At 54.1% G+C, this 12,084-nt stretch overlaps 1 non-coding gene across 1 annotated transcript; it reads right to left on the bottom strand.

The window, feature by feature from the left end:
• Window positions 1-11,946: 11,946 nt before the first annotated feature.
• LOC114808738 lies at window positions 11,947-12,084 on the bottom strand. The gene has a single exon (XR_003756534.1). It is a non-coding gene; the product is annotated as a small nucleolar RNA SNORA7 (small nucleolar RNA).

Raw genomic sequence — 12,084 nt, 5'->3', positions numbered from 1 at the left:
GAAGGAGACCGAGAATGACCGGCCAGAGAGATAAGAGGAGAACCAGGAGAGGAGGGAGTCAGTGAAGCCAAGGTGAGATAAGGTATGGAGGAGGAGGGGATGGTCGACAGTGTCAAAGGCAGCAGAGAGGTCAAGGAGGATTAGAATGGAGTAGGAGCCATTGGATTTGGCAAGAAGGAGGTCATGGGTGACCTTAGAGAGAGCAGTCTCAGTAGAGTGGAGGGGACGGAAGCCAGATTGGAGGGGGTCCAGGGGAGAATGGGAGTTAAGGAATTCTAGGCACCGAGTGTAGACGACTCGTTCTAGGAGCTTGGAAAGGAAGGGTAGTAGGGAGATAGGGCGATAACTGGAAGGGGAAGTGGGGTCGAGAGAGGGTTTTTTTAAGGATGGGGGAGACATGGGCATGTTTGAAGGCAGAGGGGATGAAGCCATTGGAGAGTAAGCGGTTAAAAATAGAAGTTAAGGAGGGGAGGAGGGAAGGGGCGATGGTTTTTATAAGGTGAGCGGGAATGGGGTCCGAAGCACAGGTGGAGGGGGTGGCACTTGTGAGGAGGGAGGAGATCTCCTCTGAGGATACTGCAGGAAAAGATGGGAAAGTAGGGGAGAGGGGTGGGGGGGAGGGGGAGGCAGAAAGGGGAGGGATGACTATGGGGAGCTCAGACCTGATTGTGTTAATTTTCGTGATGAAGTTGGTGGCCAGATCGTTGGGGTGAGGGATGGGGGATGCGGAGGAACAGGGGGCCTAAGGAGAGAGTTAAAGGTCCGGAACAATCGGCGGGGGTGACGGGCATGGGTGTCGATGAGGGAGGAGAAGAAGTTTTGCCTGGCGGAGGAGAGGGCAGAGTTAAGGCAGGAAAGGATAAATTTGAAGTGTGTGAGGTCGGCTTGGTGCTTGGACTTTCCCCAGCAGCGCTCGGCAGCCCGAGCACAGGAGCGTAGGAGGCGGACAGAGGAGGTGATCCGGGGCTGTGGGTTAGTGGAGCGAAAGCGGCGGAGGGAAAGGGGGGCGAGAGAGTCGAGATGAGTAGAGAGGGTGGAGTTGAGAGCGGAGACCTGATCATCGAGAGTGGGAAGTGAGGACAGGGCGGCAAGGTGAGGAGAGATGCTTTTGGAACGACGGATTGGATCAAGAGAGCGGAGGTCTCTGTGGGGTAGTAGCAAAGATTTTCAGGAGGAGGGAGTGTGAGAGATGAGGCAAGTGAGAAGGTTATGGTCAGAGAGAGGGATTTCAGAGTTGGTGAGGGAGGAGATAGTGCAGCGGTAGGAGATGACGAGATCGAGGGTGTGACCGAGTCGGTGAGTGGGCGCGGTATGGTGGAGCAGGAGGTCGGCAGAGTCGAGGAGGGATAGCAGGCGGGCAGCAGAGGAGTCGTCGGGTACATCCATATGGATGTTGAAGTCTCCGAGGATCAGAGTGGGCAGAGAGAAGGAGAGAAGGAAGGTGAGAAAGGGGTCTAGGTGGTTGAAGAAGTCGGAGGTGGGACCAGGAGCGCGGTCGATGACAGTGACAAGTATCTGGAGGGGGTGGTAGAGGCGAATGATATGGGCTTCGAAGGAGGAGAAGGAGAGGGAGGGGAGAGGAGGGATAATGCGGAAGCGGCAACGGGGTGAGAGGAGGAAGCCGACGCCTCCTCCCTTACCGGTGAGTCTGGGGGAGTGGGAGAAGGAGAGGCCTCCGCTGGAGAGAGAGAGCAGCGGCGGAGACCATGTCTTCGGGAATGAGCCACGTTTCTGAAAGGGCGAGGTGGAGGAGAGAGCGGGAAAGGAAAAGGTCATGGACGAAAGGTAGTTTCCCTGTAATGGAGCGGGGGTTCCAGAGGCCACACTTGAAAGTAGCTGTGGGTGCAAGGGGGGGAGGGCGGGGGAAGAGCGTGGGGAGGGGGGATTTGGATGGGAAGGAGGTGGCGGGGCCCTGGACGGGGAGAGGGGGATGAGGGGTAGCGGTGGGACAGGAGGACTGGGATGGGGTGTGGGTGGGGAAGAGGGAAGGGGGGAGGGGGTGAGGAGGGGGTTTGGTCGGAAGGAGAGTAGGGGGAGGGGGAAGAGGGGTAGCGCTGGTAAAGTGGGGTTCTAGGGCGGGGGGTGGGGGAGGAGGCAGAGGAGAGAGCGGGAAAGAGCTGAGCGAGAGAGGGGAAGGGGAAGGGGAGGATAGGAAGGGGCGGGCGGGAGGAGGGGGGGAGGAGGGACATGGTGAGGCCAGAGAGGTGGGTGGCAGCACTGACAACAATAAACTGTAACAAACGAAATCGGTAATATAGCAACATGATACAGTATGACACAATACAGTAGTGTTAATAAGTGGGCGATGATCAGTCCAGACAGCCCATCCAACCAGCCCAGCCCAGTCCAGTCTGGACAGACCATTCCACTACAGCCAGCACAGCACAACACAGCTCAGATCAGTACTGCTAATACAGCAGAGTCCAACCAGCCAATGCATTCCATCCAGCCCTACCCAGCACAGGCCACCTCATCCAGCTCAGCACATTCAGACCAGCCCAGTCCAGTCCAGCCAGCCAGCCCATCCCATTCCAGCCAGCCCAGCACAGCCCAGATCATTACTGCCCATGCAGGACAGTCCATCCAGACAAGCCCATGCCAACCAGTCCAGTACACTGCAACCAGCCCACTCCAGCCAGCCTATCCCAACCTAGTCCAGCCAGTGTGGCCCATTCTAGCCAGCACATCCAGGGCTAACCAGAACAGTCTACTCCAGCCAGCCCAGCACAGTCTAGAAAACCCATCAATTCACACAGCCCAGCCCACTCCAGCCAGCGAAGCCCAGCCTATCTCACCCAGCCCAATTTGATCCAGCCAACCCAACCCAGCCCAGCCCATTCCAGCAGTGCAGCCCAATCCAGCCAGCCCAACCCATCTCACCCTGCCAAGCCCAGTCCAGCCAGCCTGGTCTTGTCCTACCTGACCACCACAGTCCACCAAGTCCAGCCTACTCTAGCCATCCCACCAAGGACCCCTCCAGCCAGCCCATCCCAGGCCAGCCCAGTCCAGCCAGCCCAGGCTATTCCAGCCAGCACTCATTCCAGCCAGCACAGCCTAGTTTAGCCTAGTCCACCCAGCCAACCCAACTGCCCACTGTGGGCAGAAGGTGGATGCTTCTTCTGGCACTGACACAGGGGCTGAAGATAGAGGTCAGCAGCGAAACAGATGAGACTGGGCTACAGTGAGAAGGTAGAGTGAGAAGGTTAGCATTAGAGGAGCAAAGTGTGTGGGATGGGATGTGTAGAGGGAGAGTAGTGAGGTGAAAGGTGCAGGGGGCAAGGTGATAGAGTGCTTCAAAGTCAATGGTGAGGAGTTACTCTTTGATGTGGAGGTGGATGGGCAACCACTGGAGTTTCTTGAGGAGTGGGAACACATGGCTTGAACCTTTTTGTAGAAAAATGATCCAGGCAGCAGTGTGAAGCTGGACTGGGGTGAGACAGGAGGCAGGGAGGTCAGCAAGGAGGCTGACTCGGTAATTAAAGTGGGATAGGAGAAGTACTTGGATTAATGTGGTAGCAGTTTGGATAGACAGGAAAGGGCAGATTTTAGTGATGCTGTGAAGGTCGAACCAACAGGATTTAGTCATGGATTGAATATGTGGTTTGAATGAGAGGGAAGAGTCAAGGATAATGCTCAGGTTGCAGGCTTATGAGAAAAAAGGATGGTGGTGCCATCCACAGTGATGGAAAAGTCAGAGGGAGGATTTTGGTGGAAAGATAAGGAGTTCTGTTGTGGACATGTTAAGTTTGAGATGACAGGAGGGCATCCAAGTAGAGATGTTTTGAAGGCAGGAGGAAATGTGAGACTGGAGCGAGGGAGAGAGATGAGGGCTGGAGATGAAGAATTGGGTACCATCCTCACTGAGATAGTAGTTGAAGCCATGGGAGCGAATGAGTGTCAATGCCAGAAGAGGCATCCAGGCTTTGCCCATAGTCAATGCCAAAAGAGGCTTCTAGGCTCTCGGCACAACCATGGTGTCAGTGCAAAAGAGTTGTCTGGGCTAGGCCCACTGTCCCTGTTTCAATGCCAAAAGAGTTATCCAGGCTTTGCCCACAGCCCCTGAGACACTGTCAGTAGAGTGGCCCATATCTGTGCACAACTCCTGGAAAAAGCCCGGGCTGGGGAGTCAGAGGTCATGGGCTCAAACCCTGGCTCCGCCACTTGTCAGCTGTGTGACTTTGGGCAATTCACTTAACTTCTCTGGGCCTCAGTTACCTCATCTGTAAAATGGGCATTATTAATAATAATACTAATGTTGGTATCTGTTAAGCGCTTACTATGTGCCGAGCACTGTTCTAAGTGCTGGGGTATTTACAGGGTAATCAGGTTGTCCCACATGAGGCTCACAGTCTTGTTAAGTGACTTGCCCAGAGTCACACTGCTGACAAGTGGCAGAGCTGGGATTCGAACCCATGACCTCTCACTCCCAAGCCCGTGCTCTTTCCATTGAGCCACGCTGGCATTAAGACTGTGAGCCCCACATGGGACAACCTGATCACCTTGTATCCTCCCTAGCTCTTAGAATAGTGCTTTGCACATACTAAGTGCTTAACAAATGCCATCATTATTATAACCCCTGTGTCAATGCCAGAAGAAGCACCCAGGCTCTACATACATTCCCTGTTTCAATGGAGAAGAGGTGCCAAGGATCTGCTGACAGCCACTGTATCAATGCCAGAAGAAATACCCAGGTTCTGCTCATAAAGCCTGTGTCAGTGCCAGAAGACACACACAGATTCTGCACACATTCCCTGCTTCAGTGCTAGAAAAGGCATCCAGGCTCTGTCTACAGTCGTGGTGTCAATATCAGAAGAAGGCAAGCTCTGCCCACTGCCCCTTTTTCAATGCCAAAAGAGGCACCCAGCCTTTGTCCACAGTCCCTGAGACACTGCTAGTAGAGGGGCCTGCCTACTGTGCATATACCCCGTGTCAATGAAAAAAGAGGCACCCAGACTCTGACCACCATCCCTGTTTTTAAATGCCACAAGAAGCACCCATGCTTTGCCCCCACACAACATGCCAGTGATAGAAGAGGGACTCAGGCTCTGCCCCCAGCTCCTGAGGCACTGCCATCTGAGGGGCTCACTTTAATAATGTTGGTATTTGTTAAGCGCTTACTATGTGCAGAGCACTGTTCTAAGCGCTGGGGTAGACACAGGGGAATCAGGTTGTCCCACGTGGGGCTCACAGTCTTAATCCCCATTTTACAGATGAGGGAACTGAGGCACAGAGAAGTGAAGTGACTTGCCCACAGTCACACAGCTGACAAGTGGCAGAGCTGGGATTTGAACTCATGAGCCCTGACTCCAAAGCCCATGCTCTTTCCACTGCGCCACGCTGCTTCTCATGTGCTCCCCAGTGCCAGAAGAGGCACCCAAGCTCTGCACACATTCTCAAGTTCAATGAAAAATAGGAATCCAGGCTCTGTTCATAGGCCCTGTGTCAATGCTAGAGGAAGTATTCAGGCTTTGTCCACATCCATCTTGCCAAATCCAACAGTCCTTACTCCATCCTAATCCTCCTCGACCTCTCAGCTGCCTACTACACTGTTGATCATTGCCTTCCCCTGGAAATATTATCCAATTTTGGCTTCACTGACACTGTCCTCCCCCGGTTCTTCGCCTATCTCTCTGGCCTCAGAGAAAGAGTCTCTTTTGCAGGCTTAATAATAATAATGATAATAATTATTATTATTATTATTATCATTATTATTATTTTGGTATTTGTTAAGCACTTACTATGTGCCAATTACTGTTCTAAGCTCTGGGGTAGATACAAGTTATTCAAGTTGTCCCACTTGGGGCTCACAGTCTTAATCCCCATTTTATAGATGAGGTAACTGAGGCACAGAGAAGTTAAACAGCTTCCTTGAGGTCACACAATGACAAGTGGCAGAGCTGGGATTAGAACCCACGACAAGTGGCGGAGCTGGGATTAGAACCCACATCCTTTGACTCCCAAGCCCGTGCTCTTTCCACTAAGCCACACTGCTTCTCTACTAAGCCACGCAGCTGCTGCTTCTCTGCCTCCCACCTGTTAATTGTGGGTTTCCCTCAAGGTTCATTTCTGGGTCCCCTTTTATTCTCCACCTACACCCACTCCCATGGAGAACTCATTTGCTCTCATGGCTTCAACTACCACCTTTGTAATAATGTTAGTATTTGTTAAGTGCTTACTATGTGCCAAGGACTGTTCTAAGCGCTGTGGTAGATCTAAGGTAATTGGGTTGTCCCACGTAGGGCTCACAGTCTTCATCCCCATTTTCCAGATGAGGTAACTGAGGCACAGAGAAGTTAAGTGACTTGCCCAAGGTCACACAGATGACAATAGGCAGAGCTGGGATTAGAACCCATGGCCTCTGACTCCCAAGCCTAGGCTCTTTCCACTGAGCCACGCTGCTTTATGCAGATGATACCCAAATCTACACCTCCAGCCCTGATCTCTCTCCCTCTCTGTAGTCTTGTGTTTCCCCCTACCTTCAAGACATTTCTACTTGCATGTCCCGCTGTCACCTCAAACTTTGACATGTCCAAAACAGAGCTCCTTATCTTCCTGCCCAAACCTTGTCTTCCTCCGACTTTCCCATCTCTATAGACGGCACCACCATCTTTCCTGTCTCACAAGCCCATAACTCTGGCTTTATCCTTGACTCCTCTCTCTCATTCAACCCACGTATTCAGTCCATCACTAAATCCTGTTGGTTCGACCTTCATAACAACACTAAAATCCATCCTTTCCTCTCCATCCAAACTGCTACAATGTTAATCCAAGCACTTATCCTATCCCGCCTCTAGACTGTAAGCTCACTGTGAGCAGGGAATGTGTCTATCATTATATTGTACCCTCCCAAGCAGTTAGTGCAGTGCTCTGCACAGTAAATACTCAATAAATAGTGCTTACTGACTGACTGACAATCTCTGCCCCCTGCTCTCTGGCCCCTCAGCTCCCTGCTCCTCCATTTCCAGTTGCTCTTCTCCCTGCCACTCTGCTCCCTGCCCGCTGCTCCCTTCCCGCCGGTCCCTGCCCTCCACCTCTCCGCCCTCCAGGTCTCTGCCCCTCTGCTCCCTGCCCCACTTGCTTTTTGCACCATAGCTCTCTGACCTCCTGCACTCTACCCATCATCTTTCTGCCCTGCAGCTCTCTGTCCCCCAGCTCTCTGCCCCCATCTCTGCCTTCCTGCTCTCTAGCCCTTAGCTCTTTGCTCCTAGGTTCTCTGCCCCTCAGCTCTCTGCACCCAAAAGCTCTGCTCCTCAACTCTCTGCCCCCAAATTCTCATTTGCCCCATTCTTTGCCACTCAGTTGTCTGCCCCCCTGGCTCTCTAAACCCCTGTTTTCTGATGCCCAGCTCCCTGTCTCAGCTCTCTGCCCCCCAGCACTTGGCCCCTCACCTCTCCATGCCTCATCTCTCTGCCCCTCATCTCTCCACCCCTCATCTCTCCTCCCCTCATCTCTCCTCCTCTCATCTCTCTGTCCCTTGTCTCTCCTCCCCTCAGCTCTCCATCCCCCAGCTCCCTTTCCCATCGCTCCCTGCCCCTCAGCATCCTGCCCCTCAGGATTCTGCCCCTCTGCTCCCAGTCCCTCTGCTCCCTGCCCCAGTGCTCTCTGCCTCCCTGCTCTTTTCCCTCCAGTTCCCTGCCTTCCGGCTCCATGCCTGACAGCTCCATGCCCCCCTGCTCTCTGCCCCCAGCTCTCTGCCCCCAACTCTCCACACCTCAGCTCTCCACCTCAATGCACTCTGCCCCTCAGCTCTCTGTCCACCAGCTCTCTGCCTCCCAGCTCTCTGCTCCCCAGATCCCTGCCTTCCTGATCTCTCCCCACAACTCTCTTGCCCCCTGTTCTCTTCCCCCCACCTTTCTTTCCCACAGCTCTCTGCCCTCCAGCTCTCTGCCCTCCAGCTCTCTGCCCTCCAGTTCTTCACCACCTTCTCTCTACCCACCCCCTACCCCCAGCTCTCTGCCCTCCAGTTCTCTCCCCCACTTATCTCTGCTCCCCTTCTCTGCACTCTATGCTCCCTGGCTCTCTGCAATCCTGCTCTCTGCCATCCCTCACTCTATGCCCACTTGCTCTCCACCCCCCCAGCACTAAGGTCCCCTGCTCTGTGCCCCCTGCTCTGTGTCCCCTGACTCTCTGCTCCCCTGCTCCCTGTCTCCTGGGTCTTTCTCCCCCTGCTCTCTGCCTCCCAGCTCTCTCTCCTTGCTTTCTCCCCATCAGCTCTCCCAGTCAGCTTTCTCCCCCTTTCTCTCTGCACCTCTGCTCTCTGGCCCCCCCCCCCCCCAGCACTCTGGCCCTAAGATCTCTGCCCCTCATGTCTTTGCCCTCAGCCCTTCGTCTTTCTGACACCAGCTCTCTGCCCCTCAGCTCTCTGTCCCTCAGCTCTCTGCCCCCCATGCCTTCTGCCCCCTTCTGTCTGCCCTCTGCTTTCTGCCCCGCTCCTCTCTGCCCCTCAGCTCTCTGCCCCCCCTGCTTTCTTCCCCTCACTTTATGCCCCCTTGTTCTTGGCTCCTTTGCTCTCTGCCCCTTTGCCCTCTTCTCCCTTGCTCTCTGCCCCAGCTCTTTGTCCCCAGCTCTCTGACGTCTGACACTCAAGCCTCCTGGCTCTCTGCTGCCATGCTCTCTGCCCCTCCCCCGGTCTCTGTCCCTCTGCTCTCTGTCCCCCAGCTCTCAGGCCCTCAGCTTTCTGCCCCTTGCTCTCTGCATCTCTACATCTTTCTCTACTCTCCGCTATCTGCCTCTTGGTGCCTCAGGTCTCTCCCCAGCTCTTCTCTGACCCATAGTTTAGCTCTGCTCTTTAGTTCTCTCCTTCCCCTTTCTCTGTCCCCCATTCTTTGCCTCCCTGTTGTCTGTTTCCCTGTGCCCTGTCCCCCGTTCTCTGTCCCCTTGTTTTCTGTCCCTCTGCTCTCTGCCCCCCTGTTCTCCGTCCCCCTGCTCTTCTGTCTTCCTGTTGTCTGCCCCCTACTGTCTGCCCCTCTACTCTCTGCCCCCACCATTCTCTATCTCCCTGTTCTCTGTCCCCCTGTTCTCTGACTCCCTGTTTTCTGTCCCACTGCTCTCTGTTCCCCAACTCTTTGCTTCTTGTTCTCTTACCCGCCCCCCGCATTCTGACCCCCGTGCTCTCTGCCCACATCTCTCTGCCCATCAGTTCTCTGCCCCCTTGTTCCAGCTGTCTGTGCCTCCCTCCCTCTGGCTCTCTACTCCCTGGTTCTCTTCCCCCAGTTCTCTGCCCTTTGAGCTCCTGATGACTGCTCCCCACCTCATTGCCCCCCTGCTCCCTGACTCCCAGCTGTCTCTCACCTCTCTACCCACCTTTTTTCTATCCTCTTATTTTGCGGCATCTGTTCTCTGCCTATCAGATCTCTGACCAACCTTTCTCTATTGTCCTGTTCTGGGCCTCTCTGAACCCTGCCTCCCTTTTCTCTGTCTCCTTGTTCTCAGTCCCCCTGTTCTATGTCCCCCTGGTCTCTACCCCTGCTTCACAGCTCTTTATCCCCCTGCTCCCTGTCCCCTCTGCTCTCTGCTCCCTGTTCTATACGCCCCCCCTTCTCTGCCCCACCACTCTCTGCCCTCCACTGTCTGCCACTCTATCTGCCTCCCTGCTCTGAGCTCCACCTCCGATTTCTACTGCCCTGCTCTCTGCCTCCCTGCTGTTTCCCTCTTCTCTCCCGCCCTGCTCTTCCCCCTCACCTCTCTCTCCCTCTGCTCTCTGCCCTTCAGCTCTCTATCCTTCTGCTCTTTGCCACTAAGCTCTCTGCCATTCATATCTCAGCCCTTCTGCTCTCTGCCCCCAACTCTGCCCCTCTAGAGTGTAAGCTCGTTGTGGGCAGGGAATGTATCTGTTTATATTCCTTGCTCCCCGCTGTCTATCCCGCTGCTCTCTGGCCCTCAGCTCACCGCCCCCTTGCCCTCTGCCCCCTCTACCCCCCCTGCTCTCTGCCCTTCAGGTATCTGCCCTCTTGCTATCTGTCCCCTGCTCTCTACCCTCTAGCTCTCTGTGCAATTGGCTATCTCCCTCCTGCTTTTTCTTCCTCTCCTTTTTCCCCCATGCATTCCATCCCCCTGCTTTTTGCCCCCTGCTCTCTATCTCCCCATTCTGCTGCTCAGATTCTTGCCCATCAGCTCTTTGCCCCTCAGCTCTACACCCCTCAGCTCTCTGCCCCTCAGCTCTCTGCCCCCTGTCCTTTGCCCCCATCCTGAACATTTGTACCCCGGCTTTCTGCACTACAGCTCACAGACTCTCTGGCCTTTTTGCCGCCCCCGCCCCCCGCCAAATTTCTACTCTTTTGTTCTCTGCCCCTCAGCTCTCTACCCCCTTATTCTCTGTCCCTCAACTCTCTGCCTCTCAGGTCCTTGTCCCACTCTCTGCCCCTCAGCTGTATGACTTCAGCTGTGGGCCCCTCAGCAGTGTGCCCCTCAGCTCTTTGCCCCAACCTCTGCCCCTTAACTCAATGCCCCTAAACACTTTTCCTCAGCTCTTTGCCCCCCTTTTATCTTCCCCCCTGCACTTTACCCCTGCTGTCTGCTCTCCTGCTCTCTGCCCCATGCTTTCTGCACTCCTGCTCTTTGCCCTCCTGCATTCTACTCCACCTGCTCTCTGTCCCCCTAGCTCTCTACCCTCCACCTCTCTGCCCCTTTGCTCCTCTGCTCTCTGTCCCTTTATTCTCTACCACCCAGCTCTCTGCCTCTCAGGTCTCTGCCTACCTTTCTGCCCTTTTGTTCTATGGCCCCCTACTTTCTGCCCGTCACCTCTCTGACCAACTTTTCTCTGCCGCTCTGTTCTGTGCTCCCCTGCTTCCTGACCCTCGGTTCTCTGCCTCCCTGTTCCCTGCCTCCCCATTCTCTCTCCCCCTGGTCTCTGCCCCACAGTTTTTTGTCCCCCTTCTCACTGCCTCCACCCTGCTCCTTGTTCTCTTCTCCATCCCCTGTTTCTCCCTACCCCCCTGCTCTCCAGCTACCTGTACTCTGCCCCTCTGCTCTCTGCTCCTCTGATCTCTGTCCCTCATGCCCTGCTTCCCTGCTCTCTGCTCCCCGCTCTCTGCCCTCCATTCTCTGCCCTCCGTTCTCTGCCCCCTTACTTTCTGCTCTCCAGGTCTCTGCCCCCTTGCTCTCTGCTCTCCTGCTCTCTCTACCTGCTCTCTCCCCCTCAGATCTGCCCCCCTCCAATCTATCCCCTTCTGCTCTCTGCCCCTCTGATTTCTGACCCACTGCTTTCTGCCCTGTACTCTAAAGGAGAAATATTGTCAGACTTCTTTTGTCACCTCTGGACTAATAGGGCAACTGCCAATAATGCAATCACTTCAACATCTTTGCCTCTAATTTATTGCTGGAAGCACTAGATGAATAACAGTGAAGGAGGAAAGGAGGGATGGGGAGGATTGTTATTTATAGAATGCTCACTTGTTGCAGTGGAAAGCACAGAATAAAGAAAGGATCTTATTTTCTAAACAGGAGAGACAAGCTTTAATGAAACTACAATCAGAGTGGTACACTTTAATAATTGAGAGTAAGCATATGAGTACTGAGGAAAAGAATGCATAGGTCTGTCAATTCTGGAGTGGATTTAGGTTGCTGAGAGATTAATCAGGGAAGGTTTGTTGGAGATGGTGGAATTTTGAGGACTTTGAATTGGGAAGACTGTTGAAGATATTGTCATGCATTTTTCTCTAACAATGAAGACCAAAACAAGACACCCCCTCCCCTCAAACCTATTGGTGTACACATTCCTTGTCTTGTCGTATGCTATCGAGTCATTTCCAACCCATAGCGACACCATGGACACATCTCTCCTAGAACATCCCCCCTCCATCTGCAATTGTTCTGGTAGCGTATCCAAAGAGTTTTCTTGGTAAAAATACAGAAATGATTTATCATTGTCTCCTTCCATGCAGTAAACTTGAGTCTCAGCTTTTGACTCTTTCCCATGCCACTGCTACCCAGTACAGGGGAGTCTTGACTTGTAGCAGATTGCCTTCCACTCGCTAGTCACTGGTCAAGCTAGGAATGGATTGAGTATGCCTCTGCTTGACTCTCCCTCCTACAGTCGAGACCGCTAGAGTACTGGAAACTCTCCAGGAGCGACCCTGAGAGGGT

The sequence above is a fragment of the Ornithorhynchus anatinus genome, unplaced genomic scaffold (genome assembly GCF_004115215.2).
Source record: "Ornithorhynchus anatinus isolate Pmale09 unplaced genomic scaffold, mOrnAna1.pri.v4 scaffold_175_arrow_ctg1, whole genome shotgun sequence".
Lineage (NCBI taxonomy): Eukaryota > Metazoa > Chordata > Mammalia > Monotremata > Ornithorhynchidae > Ornithorhynchus > Ornithorhynchus anatinus.
The sequence above is the reverse complement of the archived record's forward strand: the minus strand, read 5'-3'. Positions and strand labels throughout refer to the sequence as shown.